The sequence below is a fragment of the Phyllostomus discolor genome, chromosome X, assembly GCF_004126475.2.
Source record: "Phyllostomus discolor isolate MPI-MPIP mPhyDis1 chromosome X, mPhyDis1.pri.v3, whole genome shotgun sequence".
Taxonomy (NCBI): Eukaryota; Metazoa; Chordata; class Mammalia; order Chiroptera; family Phyllostomidae; genus Phyllostomus; species Phyllostomus discolor.
This window is the reverse complement of record NC_050198.1, coordinates 34,511,532-34,523,575: the sequence shown is the minus strand read 5'-3', so window position 1 is coordinate 34,523,575 and position 12,044 is coordinate 34,511,532.

Genomic DNA, 12,044 nt, shown 5'->3' with positions numbered 1-12,044 from the left:
ATATTTGGCTTGATCACGATTTAAAAGGGCAGCAAAGAGCTGATCTGATGAGGCAAGCAGCATGGGGAGACAGTGTGGAATGGGCAGCTTTAGTGTTGAAGGGGACATGTCCATTCACCCATCAGTAAAGATAGGGACACTATGATTGGGGGACAAAAGGAGGCATAGAGTGGGTACAGGTGATCTGAATAAACTCAGTGTAACCCACCTGATCCTTTTCAAGGCCAAGGATCACTGAGGTTTACTCAAGCACTCATTTTTCCAACAGCCAGGTTTCTGTTTCTCATTTTTAAACCAGAGAGGCAATTTCTGAGACACAGTCCAACATGGGACTGTACATGAGGGTTTGGTCTTTTCCTCTGGTGAGGACATCAGTTTAGTCTCCTGTTATTTTCAAATTAAAGTTATTGGGGTGACATTGGTTAATGACATGCTTCAAGTGAACAATTCGATAATACGTTATCTGTGTATATTGCACTGTGTGCTCATCACCCAAAGTTTGATCTCCATTCATCACCATATATTTGACCCTCTTTACCTTCTTCAACCTCCCCAAGTCCCTTCCCCTCTCCACTGGTGTTTTGCATTTTATTGTGAAATGGGATGATAGGCCAAGGGCTGCATTTGGAATCCTTCAGGAACATTGGGCAGCAGTCCACAGATGACACTTTGGGGAAAAGACCACTCAGAGGGGCCTTCGAAATTCTCTACCTTGGAAAACCTTCTGTAGCAACCACTCACTTATAATAACCTTTGGAGCATTTTGCAATTTGGCTTTATAGCTATTGGTTTTGGACAAATTGGATATAATAAGGGCTGGCATCTTTATCATATTCAAAATTCAGGTGCAGAAAGTAGAAGAAACTAGTTCATAGTCACATTATTGTCTCTCATATGTACAATGTGTATGTTTTATTTATTTATTCATATGTTCCATTTTTGTCATTCTCCACTCCCATTTCCAACCCTCTTCCTCCATAGGCAGATATTCTGATGTTTATTGTGATTCTCTTTGATTCTATGTGTTCAGTCAGTTGTATATATTAGGTTTGAAAACTGTGTTTCTTTTAAAATTTTAAATACATTCAACATATGGCACAGTTTTTGAAACTTACACAGTTTAAAGATGAATAATATAATGCCCATATGCCTACCAACCAGGTTAAGAACTAGAAGGTTACAGTATTTGAGAAGCCTCCTGTTTCCCTTCATATACCTCCTTCCCCTGCCCCACAGGAAGCCATTACCTTGACCTTGATGTTCTCATTTTTTTGGTCTTCTTGAAAGTTTTGCTTCCTGTGTATGTATCCCTAAACAATACATTGTTTAATTTTGAAAACTTGAGTGACAAGGATACACACTGTTGGTTACTGAAGTTACTCTTAGGTGAAGATACCCAGGAGAGGATGAGCTGAACAGAGTCTGTCAGTCACAGACTGACTTCAGCTTCCGGAAGGGTTTGCAAGAGGTGCTTCTGAGGGAGTCAGTGGGTGAGGTCATGCGAGAGTCTAGGGAATGAAACACCTGGCTCACCACAGTCAGTGCACCAGCAGGACTGCTGTGTGGACCAGAAATGAGTTGTCTGGTAGCAATACGGTTTGACAGGGAGCAGGCCTCTCTAACTTCTAATCTCCCCATGACCTCCTCTCCCCTCAAGAGTAGATGGTAGCAGATAACTTCTGTGGGGTGGAATGTGTGTCCACCCCTGACCCAGGCTGCAGCCGTGCTTAAAGGGAGGGGGGGGTTGTAGGAGCTTCAGCAGCATATGGTCAAGTTGAGCCCAGTACAGGCACTGTGAAGCAGGCTCACCTGGGAAGTCTGTCCTGAGGTTAACACACAACAGGTGTGGGTATTTCCTCTTTAGTGAAGAGTAGATAGTAAAGCACAGGTGGCAAACACAAGGCCCACGAGCTGAGTCCAGCCCTCCACCTTGTTTTATCTGGCCCGGCACCTTGTTTCTACCAGGTGGCAGCACCAAGCTCTCACTGAACTGCTACGGAGTAGTTGCATTTATACAGTCCTAAAATTACATTTGGCCCTTCAAAGGCAACTGCAAGGCTGATGTGGCCCCCGGTGAACATAAGTTTGACACCCCTGCTCTAAAGGATGAATGTCATGGAGTGGGTGACCTAAGATAAGGGAGTAGCCACTTAATTTTTTTCTTTATCCCTTTCTTGTTTTGTTTATTGCAAACTCCCAACCCTCCCCAAGCCCTGGCATGTATTTTAATGTATTTAATCCACATACTTTTTTTTAACTCCTCACCTTAGGATATGTTTTTTTTTTAAATTTGATTTTAGAGAGAGAGGAAGGGAGAGAGAAATGTAGATTGACTGCCTCCCACACACGACCTAACCAGAGATTGAACTCACAACCTAAGTATGTGCCCCGACCAGGAATCAAGCCCCTAACCTTTTGGTGTGTGGGATGATGCTCCCACCAAGTGAGCAACCCTGCCAGGGGCCTATACCCTTTTGTTTTGAGTTCTTGTAAGATGTATATTTGGTGTGTATACACATGCATTTGTAACTTCTGTGAATAGTGTTTTGTTATGTGGCTTATTATTTTTTGGCTCAGTGCTATCTATGTACTGAAGCCCATCAGTGTTACTCTGTGTACATTTCACTCTAATCTGAAAGGCTGATTATAGAGTGCATCCCTCACTATTTTCTTGTGCGCATCCCCAGTGATGGGCAACCAAAATGTCTCAAACTCCCCATTGTTGCAAACCACATCATAGTCAACACTCTCCTACGTGGCCCTTTCTGGATCTGTGTGATCTGGATCTTCAGAGGGCCCATGGGGATACTGAATTTGACCGCGCACTGCCACATTCATCTCTGGGATGGATGCCAAAGCCCCCACTATCTCTAGAATTTCATGAGCTCCCTATGCCCCCCACATTCTCACTACAGGGCTTGACATGGTTCAACTTTTAAAAATTTTGCTCATCTATGAGATCTAAACTGAAACTTTGTGGGATGCCCCATTCTGTGGAGTTCTCCCAGCCTCCGTGGATGAGAATAAGTCATCCGGGGCACAATCTGTTGTTCCGGTGGGGAAGGGGGTGGCGATTCCCTCTAGTGGAAAATGCCCCGAGCACTTCTGTGAAATGACTTTTATTGGGATAGGTATGTGCAGGGGTATACAGTATGCATGCAAAACTCATCAATCAATGTCTAAATGCCATAGTTACAGAAAACAGATATTGTTTATAGGTAACAGTTGAAGGAACACAGACATTGCCTCAGGACAGGGTCTATTAGACACACTGATGCCAGGTGGTCCTTAAGGCATGGTTCATGAGTTCAGGAAATCATTCCTTCTATTTTGGGTTCAGATAACTGATTTATGGCAACAGGACTATACAAAGCAAAGCAAGCCTCAAGGGGTATAATGCATTCTTTAGGTCTGATTTCCCACGGGAACCCTTAGTACCAGTATCTGGTCTTGCGTGCATCCAGCATTCCCAGCATTCCAGTCAAGACTTACAGGCGTCTTTCAAGGGCTTGCTTGCGCAGGGCTAGTTTCCGCAAACCACACAAAGTGGTCCCCAACCAAACTTTATTGTAGTTTTCTTTTGTATTTTTTTGGTAACTAATGCATTGGAGCATCTTTATTATGCCTGTTAGCTTATTGGGTTTTCCACATCAGGAAATTGTTTGTTCATATCCCTTGAACACATGTTTGTGGAACTCCCTGTTATCACTGTTTTTCCTTTCTATGTGGGCTCCACTGATAATCCTGATTCTGTGGGAAGGCTGGACCCTAACCAGGGCTTCTGTACCCTGTCATTACTATTGACATATAAATTACTATTTATATGTCATTACTATATAGGCATTACTATTTCCATATACATTTTACAATCAGCTTGTCAGATTCATTTTTGCCATATTTATTCCTAATTCACATTTTTAGATGTTATTATAACTGGAATATTAAAAATTTCTATGTCCCACTTTTTATTGCCATATACAGTTGGTATGTATTATTGTTTTGTGCATATTGACCTCGTAGCTTGCAACTTGCTGGCTTTACTTATTGGTTGTAGTAGTGTTTTCATTGCTGCTGTTGTTTTTTGGTAGATTCAATTGGATGTTCTACATAGAAAATGATGTCATCTTCAAGTACAGTTTTACTTCTTCCTTACCAATCTGGATGCCCTTCATTTCCTTTTCTTGCCTGATTGAACTGGCAAGAACCTCCAGTATAATGCTGAATAGAAGTGGTGAGAGCAGATAGCCCTGTCTTGTTCCTGATCTTGGGGGTGGGGCATTTAGTTCTTCACCACTAAATATACTAGCTCTGGGCTTTCAGTGTATGCCCTCTCTCAGGTCAAGGAAGTTCCCTTCTATTCCTAGTATGCCAAAACACTGTTTTCTTTTTTTAATTGGGAACAGCTGTTTAATTTTGTCAAATGCTTTTCTGCATTTATTGAGATGATCATAGGAATTGTGTCTGTGATGGTTACTGAGGCTGGGACTTTTCCCCACCCTGGAGAAGACCCAAAGGAATTTGGAACAGAGATCTAAAGCATTTTTGATATGGTTAATCCTACCTGTGGACTGTGAATCAACTCCTGGCAGCAGTGTTGCCCCGGAACAAATGTATGTCCCCAGCCTAAAGAGTCATCACACCCTTTAAAGTGTCTTAGTACCTGACTACCTGATGCACTTGATATCCTACACTCTAAGTTGCCCAAATAATTGCTTCAGATTCCTGGCTTTGTGGGTTTTTTTTTTTTTTTTTTTTTTGTGAATGGCTTTTGTTTCCAAGATACTGGGGGAAGACATGCGGCAGGACATACTTTGTGCTTTCCTCACGGTACCATAGAAACTCTTCTCCTTTCAATGTCCTCAGGACAAAAGTAAAAATGGTAAGAACAGCAAACAAATATACAGTGCTTACATTGTATACCAGACACTATTCTAAACATGTTATATATATCAACTCATTTAATACTTTCAATCACCCTATGAAATAAACACTATTGTTATTATCATTTTTATAGAAGATGAAACTAAAGAATTGTAGCAGTTAAGTGACTTGCCCAGCTATGAAATGGCGGACCCAGGATTTGAACTCAGGTAGTGTGGATCCATAGTCACCATACTAACATGCTCTCAGGTGACAGAATGGTGGCACTGACCCATGCTTGTACACTAGTAGAGGGGCCCTTTCCCCCTCACTCCCACTATCTATACACACTCCAAGGCTTCAGAATATATCATGTCTTTGGTATCTGTGGTACCTTTGGACAAATCTGGCATCAGTGAGAGTTTCTCACTGATGCTAACACCCAAATATACATATTTGAAAACAAAAACTATGCAGGGAAAAGAACACTTAAAAATGCTTATTTGACATCCTCAGAGTGACCAACAAAACTGTGTTCATGAAGCAACATCAGGATTCTATAAAAAGAAACACTTAGAGGACAACAATAACAAAAAGCTCTTAGAATCAAGCAATAATCAAAGAGGGATCCTCAAAGCAGCCAGAGAAAAAGAACACCTACTTAAAAACCCAAAACAGCCCTAGCTTGTGTGGCTCAGTAGGTTGAGTGCTGGCTCACAAACCAGAGGGTCACCAGTTCGGTGCCCAGTCAGGGCATATGCCTAGGTTTCGGACCAGGTTCCCAGTGTGGGGCATGAGAGGCAACCACACATTGATGTTTCTCTTCCTGTCTTCGTTTCTCCCTTCCTCTCTCTAAAAATAAATAAATAAAATCTTTTTTAAAAAAAACAAAACAATTACATAGGAGCAAACTCTCAATAGCAATAATGGAAACAGGAAGGCAGTGCCATATCTTCTAAGTGTTAAGAGAAAAAAGGTAACTGAAAATTGAGGACCAAGCAAATCTACTTTTCAAGAATAAAGTGAAATAAAGGCATGCACAGATAAATACAGATTGAGACAGTTTTCTATTAAGAATCTTCTAAGTATATATTTCAAGAAGGAAAATCATCCCCAAAAATGAGGTCTGAAGTATAAGGAAGGTAAGCAGATAAATTAGTAAAGAAGTATTTAAATATAAGCAAACACTGTCTGCATAAAATAATATTAATGTCTATTTTGTGTGTATGTTAATGACTTCCTTAGAAAAGGAAGAACTAAAATAGTAGACAGCAATAACTTGTAAATTGGGAGACAGTGTTTTATAAAGTCCTTATATTATTTGTATAGGGGATTATAATGTTGAAGTGTTGACTTTAGGTTAAATACATATGGTAAGATTTCAAGGCAAATGACTAAAAAAATCTCTGGGGGCATTAATAAAAAAAAAGAAAAAATAAACAATATAAGCAATTTCAAATATATAGCAGAAATTAAAAATAAGAGGGTATAATTAATTTTAAAATTCAGATGAATTGGACCAATTCTTAGAAAATTAATTTATTTATTGAATGAGCCTACTATAACCTTGACCAAATATTGTAGATGACCAAAGATGCAAAAATCCTAAATAATTTATTAGCAAACCAAATCTAGGATGAGTAGAAAAAGATTTAATATAACATGAAAATGTGGGGTCTAACTCCAGAAATGCAAGAGCAGTTGAACATTAGAAAGCTCCCATAACAACGTGGCTCTGTGACTCTGAGAGAGCAGTTCAGTGCTTTTCCAGCTTTAGAGGGAGGAGGCTGGGAAAGGGGTGGGTCACCAGGGGTAGGGGTCTCTGGAGAGAGCAGGGTGGAGAGGGCCCTGAGGTCTGTGAAGGCCCCCAACTTACATGTTATACGCTCCTATAAAAATACCCACAGCTCTGAGGTAGGCACATGCACCTTATTTTACAAACGTTAAAACAACAGCTAAAAAGTTGACCAAGGTCACAACACTAGTAAGTAGCTTAGCTGCGATCCAAACTGACATTGGTCTTGATCTACAAGCTATGTTCTTAACTGTGATGCTGTTCTCCCTTTAATAGTGATAGCAGTAGGTGTTCAGTAAATGGTGGCCAGGTGCGAGGTACTTTACCAATACTCTTTTTTTAAAAAATTTTATTTATTTAGTTTTAGAGAGGGAGGGGAGAGAGAAGGGGGGAGAGAGAGAGAGAGATCAATGTGCGGCTGCTGGGGGCCATGGCCTGCAACCTAGGCATGTGCCCTGACTGGGAATCGAACCTGCGATGCCTGGTTCGCAGCCCGCACTCAATCCACTGAGCTACGCCAGCCAGGTTACCAATACTCTTAACACCCACAAGAACTGTCCAAGGGGGTGGTAGATCCTTATCACTGATGAGAAAACTGATGCTTAGAGAGGACAGGTGTGAGGTCACACAACCAAGATATGGGGGTACCATGCTTTGCAAACTGGCCTGCCAGGCTGCGCCACTCACTTGTCTTAGATTATGGGTGTGAATGAAGCCCAAGAGGAGATGAACACCAGTGTCTGAGGACAAGATGAGCAGGCCCTGTCCATTCCTTGAAAGATGAGGTTGTCTATACCATGGGTGGTGTCAGGAGTCAGAGAAATATCTCTGTATAAGGAGATCTCAACATATGGGCCCCAGGGAAACTCCAAATGACCCCAGCCACAGGGGGTTCTAAAGGAAGCAGGCCACATGAACACCATGGTCTAGATAAGGAAGCCAGGAACATTGAAAGCTGGTGTAAACATGCACAAAGACAGTCATGTCTGACAAACTTTTCATTACCTTTCTGAAGAATTAACAGATTAGCATGTTAGGGGAGGTCACAAACTCCTCATATTTGGATTTTGGTATTTGCCAGAGTCTCCTACGATGACCTCATAGAAAGACACATGAACAGTTGATGTAGTTAGGCAGCTTGGTGCACCTGTGCTGCTTCCCATCTTTGGGTCTTTGCTCATGCTGTACCCTTTGCCTGAACTGCCATCCTCTCTCCTTGTTAGTCATCCAGAAGTCTCCTTCTCATATTTTAAGGCTAAGTACATATGCCATCTCTTCTAAGAAAACTTCCCTGGCCCCCTGAGCTGGGTTCTATGTTCCCTAGGGGATCCCACAGTCTGTTGTATCCACTATTGTCCCTGACACACTGAAATTATGGTTCTGTGTCTGGGAACATACCTTGTTCATCTCTGTGTACTCAGTGCAGAGCAGACCTGACACATAATAGATGGTAAGTTAATTTTGCTCAACTGAACTTATAGCTCGTTGGATTATACTAGTAATGAGTAATGAATTAATGTTGGCCTGGACAGGGATATCTGTAGTGGCATGCCACAGGGCCCTTTGTATATTTATAGCACTCTGAGAAATTAGTGGGTGACAAAAAACTATGGGAGTAGGTTAGACGTTACACAACATAATTAATATCCAGTCATAAGTGGACAGAAACACTGGAGCCACATTGGTTAGCAAGGACCTTAGGGGAAAAGCTGGGACTAAAACCTCATAATCTGTTGCAGCCTTAACAGTGGAAAAAGGGGTTTTGGAGGTAAAACTTACTTTCCTGTGGTGTCCAACATTATAACAGCACTTACCATGTATCAGACTTTGTACCAGCTCCTGCACTCCACCCTCACCAAGCACCGCAGAAAAGGTCTAATGGGGCAATCTTCTTGTCCTGGGAACCAAGAAACAGTTCCTTATAGGGCAGAGAAATGGGGATCCTAGCTGGGATCAGAAGGCCCTGTGCGAACTAGGTCTTTGGTTTGGCACTACTACACAGCAGTTTGAGGGCTGTCTGAGAAAGAGGCAGGTCCACCTTTGGGAGCCCCAGGGTATAGAGTCAGTCGGAGAACATGGGGCATTGTCACCACCATACCAACTGCGAACTTGCTTCTCAAAAGAACTCAGGAGCTATTCTCATTGCTTCATCACAGCTTTCTGAATAATGACATCTGAATAATGACATCTAAGCTCCTCAGCATGTCATGAAAGGCCTTCATGCCTAGCCTAATTTTCAAAGCATTTCTCTATCATCCACATTAATTCATTCATTCAGTTTACTCCACAAATATTTATTGAGCATCTACTAGATATTACTATGTACTGTTCTTAGCACTGGGGATACAACAGTGAACAAAAGTCCCTGCTTTGTGCAGCTTACAGTCTATTGGAGAGAGACAGACACTAATCACAACAAATAAATATGAAATATATCTGGTGGTGATCAGTACTTTGTATAAAAACATAAGACAAAAAGTAAGATAAGGGGATAGAAAATGTAGGTGAATGGGACTAGTTTAGATATGCTGTTCAGGGAATGCTTCTCTAAGGAGGTAACATTTATGTACTGGAAGTGACTGGGCAAGTCATCAAATTATCTGGGAAGAAGAGTGTTCCAGGCAGTGAGAACAACAAATATAAAGCCTCTGAAGAGGGAGGGCACTTGACATGTTTGAGTAACAGCAAGGAGGCCAGTGTGGCTGGAGAATAAATAGCGAGTGATGGGGAGAATGATAGGACATGAACTCAGAAAGGGGATGGGAACCAGACTGTGTAGGGACTTTTGGGCCAGGTGAAGGACTTTGGTTTTTATTCTGAGGGAGCTGGGAGCCATGGGAGAATTTTCAGCAGAGGAGCGACCTAATCTGAAATGGATTTTAAAAAGAATTTCAGAGAATAATTAGTAATAGGTATTACAACACCAGACAAAGAAAAATACAATTACTAGGAAAGCAAAAAAGTATACAACAAAGGATATATAATCAGAGTATACTATGTGGTTCAGATGTACACAACATTTACAGTCTCATATTTATGTAAACAGTGATTATTGGTTGAACAAAAATTATATAAAATGTTTAAAGAAATAACAGATGAAACCACAAAGACAAGCAAGCAACAACAGTTTATTAGGGATGACTAGGCAGATTAGAAAGTGAAATATATGGAGCTTATTACAAATGAAAAATATGATTGTTGAAATAAAAAACTCAGTGGACAGATTAAATAGCAGATAAGACATAGCTAAAGAGTGAATCAGTAAACTGAAAGATATATCTAAAGAAATTTCCTAGCCCTGGCTGGCATAGCTCAGTGGATTGAGCACGGGTTGCGAACCAAAGTGTGGCAGGTTCGATTCCCAGTCAGGGTTCATGCCTGGGTTGCAGGCCATGACCCCCAGCAACCGCACAGTGATGTTTCTCTCTCTCTCTCTATCTCCCTCCCTTCCCTCTCTAAAAATAAATAAATAAAATATTAAAAAAAAGAAAAGAACTTTCCTTCCCAGAATGAAGTGTAGGAAGACAAGGAGACAGAAAATGTTAAAAAGATGTTATAATATATGGAAGATATAATGAGAAGTTAAAAAATATGACTAACTGTATTTTTAGAAAGAAAATATGTAAGTAATGGGAGAAGGCAACATTTGAAGAAATAATGGCTAAGAAGTTTCCAGAAATTATGAAAAAGACAAATTCAGATGTATGAAGCAAGCACATTTCCAAAGCAGAATACATGAAAAAGAAATACATGCCTAAACATTTTAGAATAAAACTGAAGAGCCCCCTGTACATTCCCCTCCAATAAAAAGAGAGAGAAAATAATAAAGGTAGCCAGAATATAAGAAAACAAAAACAACTACCAAGCCCCTATCCAGCAATTAGGCTGATAGCAGACTTCTAAATACCTATAACAAACTATCTTTGAAGATAAAATGACATTTACATATAACAAAGACTGGGAGAATTTAACACCCAGAGACCTGTACTAAAAGAGCATCTAAACATTGTACTCATAATGAAGGAAAATGATCCCAGAATGATGGTCTGATATACAAAAATGTATGCATGTAAATCCAAACAAACATCGTGCATATAAAAAAATACTAATGATGATGTAAAATTTATGAGGTTAGAAAAAAAAAGAACTAACACAGTCAACACAATAGCATGTGGTTCAAGAGAGACATTCCTACAGTTGAAGGTTCCTGTATTCTTCAAGAAGGAGAACTTTAGGCCTTATAAATTAAACATGCATGGTAAAATTTCAAGGGTAACCACAGAAAAAATAGGAAAAATATAAATTCTAAACAGTAGGGAGGAAAAACATTTAATAAGAAAGCAAACAAACAAATCTCAAAACTAAAAAAGCAAGCAAGAAAAGAGAAAAATTAAGCATAGAAAAGATGGTGTTAGGAAATAGAAATAAAAAAGTATGATGGTAGAAACAAGTCCAAATATATCACAGTAAATGTAAACAGATTAAACTTGCCTATTAAAAAACAAGGATCATCAGGTTACCTTTTTAAAAAGGTCCAGCTATATGCCATTCCCAAGAGATGTAATTAAAGTATAAGAACATTAAAATGTTGAAAGTTAAAGGATAGAAAATTACATACCACATAAATCCTAGCAAGAAGAAAAGTTTGTGTTGTTATATCAATGTAAGATTAAATAGACTCCAAGAAAAAAATCATTATCAGGAATAGAAGGTCATTACATATTTACCAGGAATATATAATTCTTAATTTGAATATTCCTAATAAAATATTCTCAAAATATATAAAATTTTAATAATGAACATGGAGAAATAGACAAATCCACCATCAGAGTTGAATATTAACATACTTCTTACAATATTGGTATATAATGACCAAAAAAAGCAGTATAGAAAATTTGAACAATATAATTAACAAACTTGATAATAGACATGTAGAACTCTATATTCAGCAATTAGAGAACATACACTCTTATAAAACACATAGGAAACATTCAAAAATATTGATCATGTACTAAGCCATATTCAATTCTCAATAAATTTCAGAGTTGTTATCACAGAGACCACATCCTCTGAGCATAACACAATTAAGACAGATTTCAATAACAAAGAGCTACATTTAAAAATCCACAAACATTCAGAAATTTAAAAACATACTTCTATATAACTTACAGGTTAAAGAAGTAAGCAAGATGGAAAGTTGAAGTACTTGGAATTGAACAATAATGAAATACAACACATCTGACCTTATAGAAAAGCAATGTCTAGAGAGCAATTTATATCCTTAAATGCACAAATCAAAAAACAAGGAAGCCTGAAAATTAATGAACTCAGTATCCAATTTAAGAAATCAGAAAAAGAACAACAGAATAAATCCAAAAAATGTGGAAGG